Raw genomic sequence first — 13,151 nt, forward strand, 5'->3', positions numbered from 1 at the left:
GGTGGTACTGGGCTGTCTAAGAAAGCAGGTTGAGAAAGTCCTGAAGAGTAAAGCCAGGTAGAAGGGTTCCTCAATGGTCTCGGCTTCAGTTCCTGCCTCGAGTTCTTGCCCTGGCTTCTTTTCACAATGAACTATGAGCTACAGCTGAAATAAACCCCTTTCTTCCCCAAGTTGTTTATTGGTCATAATATTTATCACAGCCACAAGAGGTAAACTAGGGCAGAGAGAGTCTTTGTCAGTTTCTGCTCAAGACAAATGAAAATATTTTTTCAACAAAAAATCTGTAGACAAGCTCATAATACATTATCCAAAATAGCCGACTGATACTGACTGATAACTTCATTAAAGGAATAAGTAACTGTCGACATACAAGTATTATTTAAATCACAAATATTAAAGAAGAATGAAGTTACAACATGGATGGACATTGAAAACATTGTGCTTAGTATCTTAGTCGGTGTTCTATCACTGTGAAGAGACACTATAACCATGACAACTTTTATTAAGGAAAGCACTTGCAGTTTCAGAGTTTAGTTCCACGGCAGGGAGCATGCCAGCATGCAGGTAGACATGATGCTGTAGAAGTAGCTAAGAGTTCTACATCTGGGTCCACAGGCAGCAGGAAGAGAGAGTCACTGAGCCTGGCTTGAGCTTTTGAAACACCAATGTGCACCCCTAGTGACATATACTTCCTCCAACAAGGCAATGCCTACTCCAACCAGGCCACACCTCCTAATCTCTCTCAAATAGCACCACTCCCTGATGACTAAGCATTCAAATGTATGAGCCTATGGGGCCATTCCTATTCAAACCACCACACTTAGTGAAAGAAGCCAGGCACAAATGACCACACACTTGATGATTATGTATATGTAAGATTTCAGAATAGGACAGGAAGTATATTAGTTTATACCTAACTTGGGGTTAGAGAAAATGCAGTTATATGGGGCAACTGCTAATGATACAGGAAGGTTTAATTAAAATGCCTGAAATTCATTGCAAGAGGTTTTTTTCAATTCTGTGATTATAATAAAATAACAACAAATGGTGTATTTTAATGTTGTGTGCAACGGAGCTCTGTTCAGTCTGCTCCTGTCCTGACTCACTGCTGTTCACTCCTGCTGAGGACAACTTGGTCAAGAAGCCATGATGCAGCCATGGCTTTTAAAGATACCAGAAAGATGCCCGTGGAGCTCGAGGTGGTGATACACCGAATTCGAATCACACTCACCAGCCACAATGTGAAGTCCCTGGAGAAGGTGTGCCGACATGATCAGAGCAACAGAGGAAAAGAATCTGAAGGTGAAAGGAACAGTGCGCATGCCTTCCACAAGAGTACATGACCCCTATTCCTCTGCTCTTAAGCGGTCACGTAATCAGGCAAGATCATGCACTAAGGCTTTCTACCCCAAAGCCATTGGCTGAATGGAACAAATTCCCACAACATCATGATATCTTGAAAAACACTTCTTTTACATTCTCAAAAAATGTCTAGTGTGATAGCTGCCTAGTGACCTGAGTTCAATTCCTGGGACCCATCTGGTAGAGGGAGAGAACTAATTTCTGTTAACTGTCCTCTCAACTTCATACTACGAGCAAGCAGACGAACAAATTGGACAAAAGTTGTTTTTAGAAATCCCCAGCAAAGCTGGCAGCTGAAGCAGCCCTGATACTTTCATTGCTGGGTAACTTTCTATTTCGCATATATTGACAGAATTTCTTAATCTCCTGAATAACATGATGTAATAGAGTGGAAACGAAGAGAAACCAGATTTGAAAAACAGATTTATGCTTTTGTGCTTCTTAATGAGAATCCCCATGATGAATTGTGACATACGGTAGCTTCCTTTTCTGGTAGATTACTCAGACACAATGCAATGTGTCTTCAACGGGGAGCCTTGGAGATGTATTAGAGACTTGGAATATTTAAAAACAGACATGGAAAGTTGCCCAAAATAAAAAAAGGTGACCCTGGTTCATGCAGGAAGAGTTTTCTCAAATTTATGAAGCCCTTGGGTATTGAAAAAGTGGGAAGGGTGCCTCCCTGTGTGTTGTTGCTTTTGCACTGGTAGTTATTGAAAGAAGTAAATGGAAGGATATTACATGAGCTGGTGGGGGCAAATTGGTACCACCAGGTAGGTTTGAGTGCAGCTTCCTCCCCGGCTTGTGGGTCTGTATTCACACCAGGAAAGATATAAACACCTGCCATGCCCCCCTCCTTAGCAAAATTTAGAGTACAAATATGGAAATGGATCCTTGCAATCTCTGAAGTCAGTTCTACCATTGCGCGGCTTTCATTGCAGGTTTCTTGAAAGCCACCCTCAACATTCTTTGAATATATTTTCTGTGTTCACTCCAGTGACGACAGAGAGAGTGCCCTTTTTCATAACTATTCTCATTAAAATTCAAGAGGAAATGTTGAAAATAGTCCCCTAGTGTGTGCACAACATAGAAAGCTTAAGGTGGCCTTCTGGAAACATTTGATTTTTATCCATTTCCTGGATACAGATGCTACAGCCATGCTTCAAAGACTTGAGTATGTTTTTTGGTGGCTGATTTGTCCCTATTAAAATGGTTTGAGTGGCTTTGAAGGAAAATCTCTGCTTGGCTCTATAGTGCCTTAACTCACATTAAAATGTCTCCCAGGTGATCTCCAAGCCAAGGGCTCATACTTGCTTGTTTTCTCCGTCTTTAGGAGAGAATGTAAATCCTACTTTCAGTTCAGCTGCTAAAGCCCAAACACAGACCATGGAGGATAGTTGTGTCCCCGAGCTTGCACTGAAGTGAAATCCCTCTCTGCCACAGCACCATTAAAGGCTCCGCTGAGCATGATGTTTGTGGGGGACCTCAAGGAACAGCTTCCCATCTAGACGCTCAAGGAGTTTCCTTCCATTAGGCCAGACAAGCTTGGAATTTCGTGTCCTGGAGAACATCAAACTGAATTCTGAACAGATTTGCCTACCACAGGATTCATTCTTTACAAAGCTCTTGGAACCAAGTAAGAAAGCTGATCACATGACACAAACTTTGATCTGTGTATGTCAAATGAAGAAGGCTTTTTGTTTGTTTGTTTGTTTTGTTTGTTTGTTTGTTTGTTTTGTTTGTTTGTTTGTTTGTTTTTTGGTGGACATCCTGAATCACATAAACCACACTCTCCTGTCTGAGAGTTGAGGGCAATCTTGTGTAGCCATGCTCCAGTACGTACGAGAGGCTTCAGGACCCGGAGTCATCTGCACGGAGGTGACACTTGTTCCTATGACCTCCCTCCCCTGTAGCACAAATTCTAATTGGTCTTAATAATAAAAACCTGGAGTCAGATATCGGGGGTAAATTCTGAAAGATCAGAGAAGTAAAGGAGCAGCCACTAGGGATACTGCTTACCTCTACTGAATCCTCAGACTGAAAAAAGGGTAAGCTCCAGTCTCCTCCTGCCCTATATTCCTCTCTCCGCCCAGCCACCATATCACTTCCTGTGCTGGGATTAAAGGTGTGTGCCTCCCAAGTACTGGGATCAAAGGCATGAGATCCCAAGTGCTGGGATTAAAGGTGTGAGCCACCACTGCCTGGCCTCTACGGCTAACTAGTGGCTAGCTCTGCACTCTGATCTGCTGGCAAGCTTTATTTGTTAGAGCACAAACAAAGTATCACCCCACTCTCCTTCTCCTGCTGTCTACTTATCACCAATCTGAAATAGTTTAAACACATATTACCTTGCTATAGTTTTGGTGAGTCTATCATTTGCTTTAGATAGTTTTGAGAACAAGGATGGAGAACCAGTGAATAAGACTCAAATAAGTAGGTGTGGGGGAGGACAAAGTTGGTGAACTGCTCTTCATCATGCATGGGGAAAAGGAGCTAGCTGCTTCTGGGCGTGGAAACGCTTGTGGACTAGAGCTGTTCTTTTGAAAATAGAAAGGAACAAGAGAGCTATGGTAATTATCAGAGAGAGATGACTTCTATCGTACAATTATGTGGGCAACGACAGGAAGAAAGAGCAACACTCTATCCCCTTCCCAACCCCAAATTTTCCTGTTACCGCCCAGCTTGCTACAGTGTCTGGTTGAATGGCCCGGGGCAAGAGATTGCTGGCTGGTACAGACTTTAAATACCACAGTCACAGTCTTCTAGCAGTTAGACACATATGGTGAAAAAGTACCAAGGTACAGTTGTTCCATACGTACCCACATGGAATGGTGTGGGTACATGTGGCACAGTAAGTATTACTCTTGAGCTTAAACAAGTATCTATTCATTATTTCCCAACATGATTTTCACAAAGAAATGTTTTCTAAGTCACCTTATTAGCAAACTTTCTGAGCAAAATTTATCCATGAATTGGTCACCGTCTTTGCTTGTATTTGTGTTTGTGTTGAATCTGGTTTCCATGGGATAAGAAAATGGACATAGGCTGCTGGAGCTTCAGGTGCTGGAGGAGGAGTGGAGTAACTAATACCCAAAATGCTGCCACTAAGGTTTGATGATGGTTTGCCACCTGACTGTAAGCAAGAAGTATCAGTAGAGCAGAAACATCCCCACCGTGTGATGATAGGCAGGGCTTTGAGGAAGGTATTGGGGTTAGATCAGATGGGCAGGGTGGCACCCCCACAGCTGGCTTGGATTTGATTGATAACGCTTAAGAAGAAAGATGACCAGACACACAGACATGCCACCTCGTCTCTTTCCATGAGAGGCTCTGCACAGAGTTCTCCTGGAGAGAGGCCAGTACTGTGACTGAGCCAGGGCACTATTAGGTCCCCAGACATCATAACTGTGAGCTAAATAAACATCTGTTCCATTACAAAGTCATTTTGTTATAGCAATAAAAGTATTTTGTTATAGTAACAAAAAAGAAATCCAGCTAACCTGGAGAGATGGCTCAGTGGCCAAACTTGATGCCAAACTTGGTAACCTGAGTTTGATCCCAGGGATCCAAAGGGTGGAAAGGGAGACCTGACTTTCGCAAGTTGTCCCCTGACTTCAGCATGCCTTTTGTGGAAAGTTAGCACCCTTACAAATGCACACAAGCATGCACACATGCAAACATCGATCGGTCCATAAATTTAAAAGCTGGTGAATGCGGACACTGCTTTAAATTTCTCACCTAATGATTTTCTCACTTAATATTTACCATTTCTGTTTCTTTACAGAACCTTAAAATGTAAGTCTTTCTTTGGAATTATCTTTGTTCAAGATATGAAATGAATACGTGGCTGAGTTAGAGTGGAACTGAAAAACATTTAAACCATTATCTATTCAACCATCACTCAATTCAAAACTGCTCAGTAAGGGAAGGAACATTGCATAAAATTACATCAGGAAATGCATTAAACCATAAAAAATTGGAATTTTCTAAAAATAAATAAAATTCACAAAATAGTGAAAACTTCCAGAATAATGGCTCTTAGTTACCCTGCTGAACAGAGGAAACAATCACAGTAGCACCCCCTCACAAGAAAATCATATTACTATTATGAAAACTTCTCTCCCTGGATGAGCTTGGGTACTCAGAAAATTCTAGACTTGGTCCCAACAGGTGATGTTACCATTGTTCAAAGATAGTGTTTTGATAGACTAACTTTTATGTAAAGATTCATTCAGCAAATGGTATAGCAAGGTGGTTCATGGCATGCACTGTGTCATCACGTGGATAGAAAACCAGCTCTCATGTTGCCTCATGATGAGGTTGTGGTTTTCATTTTCTAGGTAAGTAGACTGCAGCCCAGAAAGCAGACCTCAGAGTTTAGCTGGAGCAGTCTCATGAATTCTGGTCTCAGGACTTCTGATCCTCAGAAGCCCAGAGTTTTATAGAGAAAACCCAATCTGCTTGAATGAGGAATGCATTTGAACTAAGTTACTTTGCAGATAGCCAGCTCAAATTGTGTCAGGTTTCCTAACACTGTGTGGATAACAGCTATGTTTCAAGCACAGCATTCCATGGAATGGATCTTTAGGAAACTTTGCAGTTTCTGCTCTTTCCTAGTTCCATCTCTTCAAATAGCTTTATTGGATCATTTTATTGTGGTTTAATGTCTGCATAAGGGAGAAGGGAGAGAGTGAGGACTTTAGAAGCTATCCATCCATCACCAGAGTCTCAAAAGAACAGGTTTTAAAAAGTGGTTTCATTACATTTGCAGGAAACCTCAAATCTTTATTTGCTTAGTATTGTCTATTTACTTACTTTTCTGGTTCTGTGATAACGCACAATGACTAAGGCAACTTATGGAAGAGTTTATTTGGGTTTATGATTCCAAAGGGGTAAGAGTCCGTGAGGTTGGGGAGTGTGGCTGCAGGCAACAAGCATAACACCTGGAGCAGCAGCTAGAGACAGACATCTTCACAAGGAGCAGGAAGCAGAGAAACGGAAATGGAACAAGTATTTAAACTCTCAAAGCCCGCCTCCAGTGTGACATACTTCCTCCAACAAGGCTACACCTCCTAGACTTCCCTAAACAGTGCCACCAAATGGGGACCAAGTGTACACCATAGCTCAAATCACTACATACTGTCCACCATTATAAATAATATGAAGAATCTTCTAAAGGAAATGCAGTGTTGAAAGTTACCATACTCTGATCATTCCCTCATAGTTTTTGGAGGAATGGGATAATTTAGCAGCCCATGGAAAAAACCAAATAGAGATCATGTGTTTACATGTGTTTACATCATGATGTGATGAACAAAGTAGGTGGCTTGGTGCTTGGATCAGTAGTAACAGGTCATTTGGTTGTGCATTTTAGGCATAAAGAAAATGGAGGGTCTTGAGCTTGAGAGGAAATAATCTGGTAATTTTGGGAGTAGTCTCACTGTAATTATTACCACCTGGGCCTTTCATTGATGTCCACCCTTATCTCGAACACCGTCAGCAGCAACATCCCTGACTTTGTTACTAAGAATGCATCAGAGTAACAGTGACCTCACAGAGATGATGAATGACTTCATCAGAAATGGAAGAGGGACTTCCAAGCACTGAAAATAACGAAGATGACCTCTTTTCAGAAGCCAGTCACGTTTTATTACAGTGTGTGCTGTAGTTCCTTGACCAAAACTTGCATGTAATTATTTCACATCCCCTTATTTATGGCAGTGGACTCTTAATGCTGCGCATGCTTTTAATTTGGGGAGAAGACTGCCCATCACGTGGTTTCTTAGATTCTAAGCTTTTGATGTTGGATAGTTTGTCCTTAGTAATGGTCTAATTATCCCACTAGAGGAGACGTTTTGTTTCAAAGGGATTATTCATGGCCTGAATTGGATACCCTGAAGCTGCCAAGTAATAAAAGAGATGGTTAAAACTCTAAATCATCTTGCCTAACTACTAACTCAAAGCCAGTTAGTTGGTGTTATTTTGGTGACTGCACTGTTCCGATCCTCTTGAAGAACTACAGAAGTGAAGAGGTGGGGGCTGCTGTGCATTTCATTTCCAATGGTTTCTACAGGCCATAGAAAGGCAAGATTCTGCTTCCTGTTTATCATCTCTTTCCACAACAATTTAGGTTCATCCATCCTTCACTTAAGTCCCTAGAAAATATCTCAAAGTTACAGTGGATGAAGACCATTAAAACTCTTAGTATCCTTTTAAAAAATGTTGAAATGTCTCCAACACAACCTTCACTTGTTGACTTATTACTTTTATGTTCAGTCTTAATGTCTCTAGTAGTTAAATTTTCTCTTAGTAAGTAGTGAGTAATATTCCCTTGGTGAGCTCATGCATGTCTACTCTGAGCTTTGGTGAGCTGGAAGTTTCTACTTTTTGAGAATCATGTTTAAGCACTGTTCTTCCAGATTTTGAATTTTGCATGGAAGAAACTTCATCTCTAATGTATATGGGTGTTTTGTCTGCCTTTATATCTGTGCACCAAGTCTGTTCCTGCTGTCCAAGGAGGCCAGAAGAGGGTGTTGGCTTCCCTGTGACCGGAGTCATAGATGGCTGTAAACTTCTATACAAATGATAAGAACAGAACCCGGGTCCTCTGGAAGAGCAGCCAGGGCTTTCAAATGCTGAGCCATCTCCCCAGCTTGGAAAGAAACTTCTTGATGTCAAGATGCAACTTCTGTCTGGCTCCCTCCCTTGCATCTACCCACCTGACTGTAACACCAACGTGCCAACATGAGAACAAGAGAAGAATCCATGAGTTCCTAGAAAAACTAGAAGTGTCTGCATCAAAAATCCGAGGCAGGGAAAACACTGAAATGGGGAAGCTAGAAACACCAGGGAAAGAAAGAGGAACATCAAATCCAGGTAAGCCCCTAAAGTGCTTCAAAGAAAGGCTTGAGCCGACCTAAGTGGGTGTAGCTTGTTCCTTCCCCACCTGAGTGAATGAGCTTCGGGACTTGAGCTTGCTTTTTGTTCTTATGTAACCTCAGAGCCAGTCAGCATTCAACAGAGCCTCACTCTTCTCTTTCCCTGTGTGATACAAAAGTAACTAATTGCTGTTTATAAGGGAGCTTTTAGCCCCAGGATAGTGAGGAAGCCGCCTCTCAGTAAGATCAAATCAGGCCATGCTTCCTTTCAAATACAGAGTTCCGAGGCTTTCTAGACTGCATCTCTGCACAGCCAATGGGACTGCCATTATGCGGCAAATTCTAACATGAAATTAAGGTGACTTCAGTGTTAGTCAAGTGTTCGACACAGCACACTGGGCAGCATGCCATGTCCTCCATTAGCGCTATCTTTTCATATTGTGTGCCTTTATCCCTGAGAGGAGAGAAAATTCTTTCTTGTAGCAGCATTTTGAAATAAGCCAAATACCCTTGACTAAATAAACAGTTCTAGATTCATTTTTGTTGCAAGTTTGTGTCTCTATGCCTCCCATTTGCTTAATTTTGAAACCTTGTTTTGGCTCATTTTTCGGTATCTCTTCCCTCCCCCCTCCAAAAACTGTTGTTAAAAAAGTTGAATTTTCTGGCTTTATATTTTATATGTCTTATTAGGCTCTTGGCTAACTGTGGGTCTTATTCATGTCTTGTCTGGTGAATGATTCTGAGATTCTTGGATTCACGGTCAAATTTTAAGTTAATGCTTTATTTATTTTTTTGGAAAGTTCTCCTGACCACTTCTGAATAGATATATAGTTACTAATTCTTGACCCCAAAGGGTTGGGTGGGGGGGTGGCAAAATGTGTTTGGCTTTTCAAAGAAAAAACCTTTATCTTCCAGTTTCCCGGATTGCAGTAAGGTTAACTCAATCATACTGGCAAATGTCACACACCAGGACTTTTATGAGGAAGTCATTGCTCAGTTGTCTTAGTCTAGTGTGAGCATGCCTGTGAGGCCCAGGAGGAGCAAAGCCAGTGGCCAAGGGCACCTGTTTGTGAGAATGAACTCAGGTCTAGCCACGTCATAGCTCGAAAGACCTTTGCAACATCCAAGTACATCAATATAAGCCTTTCTCCACTTCCTTTTGGATAATTCAGTTTGCTGTAACAGGAAAATTTTTGGAGCCAGAAAGACCTGGATTAGAATTCCAGTCCTACCCTTGCACAGCCTTGGGTGAGGTCAAAACTCAAGCCTTCTAACCCTTAGTTCTAACAACAAGAGCCAATGGAGGCTTGTTATTACCACAAGAGACACTTAGGTTATCTGCTCTGGGCCACATGAGTTAAAAGGCATCCTTGTTTTTTTCTATTTTAAATCCTTTAATAAAATTATATGTGAATCCCATCTACTTACAGTACTTTCAAATAGAAAAGTAATCATTAACAATACTATATCCAAGTTTGTGAACCAGACAGCCATTAAGATCAATGCTCTTTAAAGGCCACTGGTTCTTGGAAGCTGCCTTAGCTGTTTTCGGAGACTTGCCTTTACTTAAGTCAGAGAGAAGTGTAGTGGGCAGCCATCCCAGCATTGGCCTGGAAGTTCCAACCCCCATTGAATCTTTGGTAATGGTCACGCCAACAAGGCAGGGCGGAGGAGGAAGCAGAAGACCAAGGATCGGGAGGAGGTCACTCTCTTGGTTCCGGGACCCTGGACGCTGGAGGTAGACCAAGAAGAGTTCTCCAGAGAACACTGCCGGACTGCGCTATACCTTTGCCAGACCCTGCAACCTACCCCTTCATTTGTAAGTTACCCCAGAAAATAAACCTCCCTTTTAACTACGTGGAGTGGCCTTAATAATTTCACCAATAGAGAAGAGTTCCCTAGTGAAGGCCCAGAAGCCTACATCACTTGTGTCAATAGACTGGAAAGCTTACATTAATCCAGTTTTTACTTTGGAAATGAGGAATTTTAATCTGGTTGGCTTCCCAGTTGGATTCCCGCTATTATACCATGTAGAGTTATTTTGAGTCAACCAGAAAATCTGCAAAGACATCAAAATGATGTTCTCTCTCCCTCTGACCTCAGTAATCACTGGTTGGGGCTTTGGGAAGCTTGGGAGCAAGGCCTCAAAGCAGCTGCAGAGCCTCGGAGTCCAGAATCTATGTTTCAAGCTCTCCAAATAAAAGGGCCCGATAAAGAACTTCTTTGCACAGGAGCTAGAACAGCTTCCAGCTCTCCCGTGTGGACCCTGAGACCTCAAACATGGGCTGGGCTCCTTTGAAGCATCCACACTGAACCCCACACGGGATGCCAGAGAGCACCTGGCTCCTGCTTTATTTCCAGCTTTCCTTAGATGTGGCATGAGATGAGCTGTAAATATCTAGGACTTTCAAGTTATTTTTGATTCTTATTTTCTTACATATCCCACCTTCAGTACAATTACAAAGTCTCGATGGCCTTAGCGCCAAATTACATCTGGCCACTGGATGCCGCCTTCAATGTTGCCCCCTTGATCCTAGCTAGCATCACGAATTCTCTGGAAGACTGAAGATGTATTCGCTTGGCAATGGTCCAGATGCATTTTCAAAAGCCTGTTTGTGGGAAACCCTATCGTCAGTGTAGTTGTGAGGTAATGACTCTTTAAGAGGTGGGGCCTTTGGGGAGGTACTTAGCTTATTGGGGCTGTACCTTAAGAAGGGATTGTGGGGCCCTGATCTGATCTCTCTGGCTTCTTATTTTGAGATGGTATTTGCTTTGAATATGTGTTGCTCTGATTGGTTGATAAATTAAGCTACATTGGCCTATAGCAGGGCAGGATGGAGCCCAGGTGAGAAAATCCAAGAGAGACAGAGGAAGAAGAAAGGAGAGACGCCAGCTTGCCACCTGGGAAGGAATAACAAGATGACAGCAAACCGGTAATGCCACAGCTACATGGCAACGTATAGATTAATAGAAATGGGTTAAGTTATAAGAGCTAGCTAGCAAGAAGTCTGCCATAGGCCATGCAATTGGTCATTAATATTAAGCCTCCGAATGACTACTTTATAAGTGGCTGAGGGACCATAGGGCTGGGTGGCATGGAGAAACTTTCAACTACAGTTATCTCTTTCTTCTTTTGCAGTTATGACCCCACCACCACCACCACCATTGTGACCTCACCAGGGGCAAAAACAATGGGCTACCCAATTTTGGAGCTTTGAGCTTCCATTCAATTGTAAGTTCACCCATTTTCCTCACAAGGTTAGTCGACTTCAGTTCTTTAGTTACACCACTTCAAAACTGACCAGCAACATCTTGTGAATAATCCAGCTACTGCTGTTCCCTCTCTTTACATAGTCTCAGAGTGTGTTAGCCATACTTCCATAATGAAACTGGCCCTCTTTTGGCAGCCTCAATTCATTCCTAGAATGCCTGCCACTAAATTAAAAAAGCAGCTATATAAAAAACATTTTATTTATTTATTTATTCATTCATGCTTTGAAACAGTCTCATCTAGCCAAGGCAAACCTTGAACTCTCTCTATAGCCCAACAAGATGACCTTGAACTTCTCTGGTTCCCCTGCCTCCACCTCCTGAGTGTTGAGATCTCAGGTATGTGTGTCATCATTCTGCAGTTTATGCAGCTTTGGGAATTGGACCAAGGGCTTCATGTATGCTATGTAAACACTCTACTAACTGAAATATACTCCTCACCCTATTTCTTGTCAATTTTGATGGGGGGGAAAGTGATCTATTTCATTCCAACCTAAGATATTTAAATAAATTTTACATTGTACTGTATAAGTAACACCAAATTAATGGTAAACAGTTTTTTGTATAAGATGTAATGAAATGAAGGTTTATGGTATTGAAAAGATGGTAGAAAGACTAGCAGCAGTGCTTGTTGGTGGAGGAATATGGAAGACAGTTGTTTGTAAGGTATAGTCTGCTTTCTGTATCAGTTCTTACTTACTGAATGATGTTTTCAGACACTAGAGGATGATGGTTAACTTGACCTCAGGCTGCACTTAAAACTGACAAGGCTAGCAGAGAGTCAATGTAAATCCAAATAATAGCTAAGCAGACATAAGATCTCGGTGCACAGATAATAAAAAGTTACAAAAGATGTCATCTTTTGTCACTAACTGTTCTTAGGCAATGATATACTTTTAGCTTATTCAAATGTAGCTCCCAGTTCAAATTTGTTTTGACATTTGATAGTGAAGAACTGATTACTAAGCTAGGCATGGTGGTGCATGCCTTTAATCCCAGCACTTGGGAGGCAGAGGCAGGTGGATCTCTGTGAGTTAGAGGCCAGCCTGGTCTACAGAGTGAGTTCCAGGACAGCCAGGGCTACATAGTGAGACTCTCTCAAGAGGGAAAGAAAAAAGAATTGATTACTAAAAGCTGGTGGGGGGCGGGGGAATGTATGCTTTTCTTAAAACTGTAATGTCAAAATATCAACCCTTGCATTTATTTATGTGTTTTGGGGTAAAAGAATCAGTGTGTGTGTGTGTGTGTGTGTGTGTGTGTGTGTGTGTGTGTCTGTCTGTCTGTCTGTCTGTCTGTCTGTCTGTCTGACAGCCAGTCCCCTGTGGATATTGAAGGACAAATTTGTTATGAAAATCAGAGTCATGAAAAATAAGCTTTTCCTTTGAAAGGTAGAGTTTCTCTGTTTGCCAGCTTTAACCAACATACTCGTGCTTTGTTTCATAGCAGAAAGGTGAAGACACAACTCTGTGGAAATCCTTTCCTAGCTTGGGCTATCTTATTACAAACCAATCGATTGTAAAATCGACAGCGTAAGCAATCATGTGATTATGCTCATGAATAGTGTGCGTTGGGAACGTGAACAAAGAGCGGCAGGCATGTGTTGTCTCAGCTCTGTGGTATCTGAGTGCTCTCCTGGCAAGG

The sequence above is a fragment of the Onychomys torridus genome, chromosome 16, assembly GCF_903995425.1.
Source record: "Onychomys torridus chromosome 16, mOncTor1.1, whole genome shotgun sequence".
In the NCBI taxonomy this organism is placed as follows: Eukaryota; Metazoa; Chordata; class Mammalia; order Rodentia; family Cricetidae; genus Onychomys; species Onychomys torridus.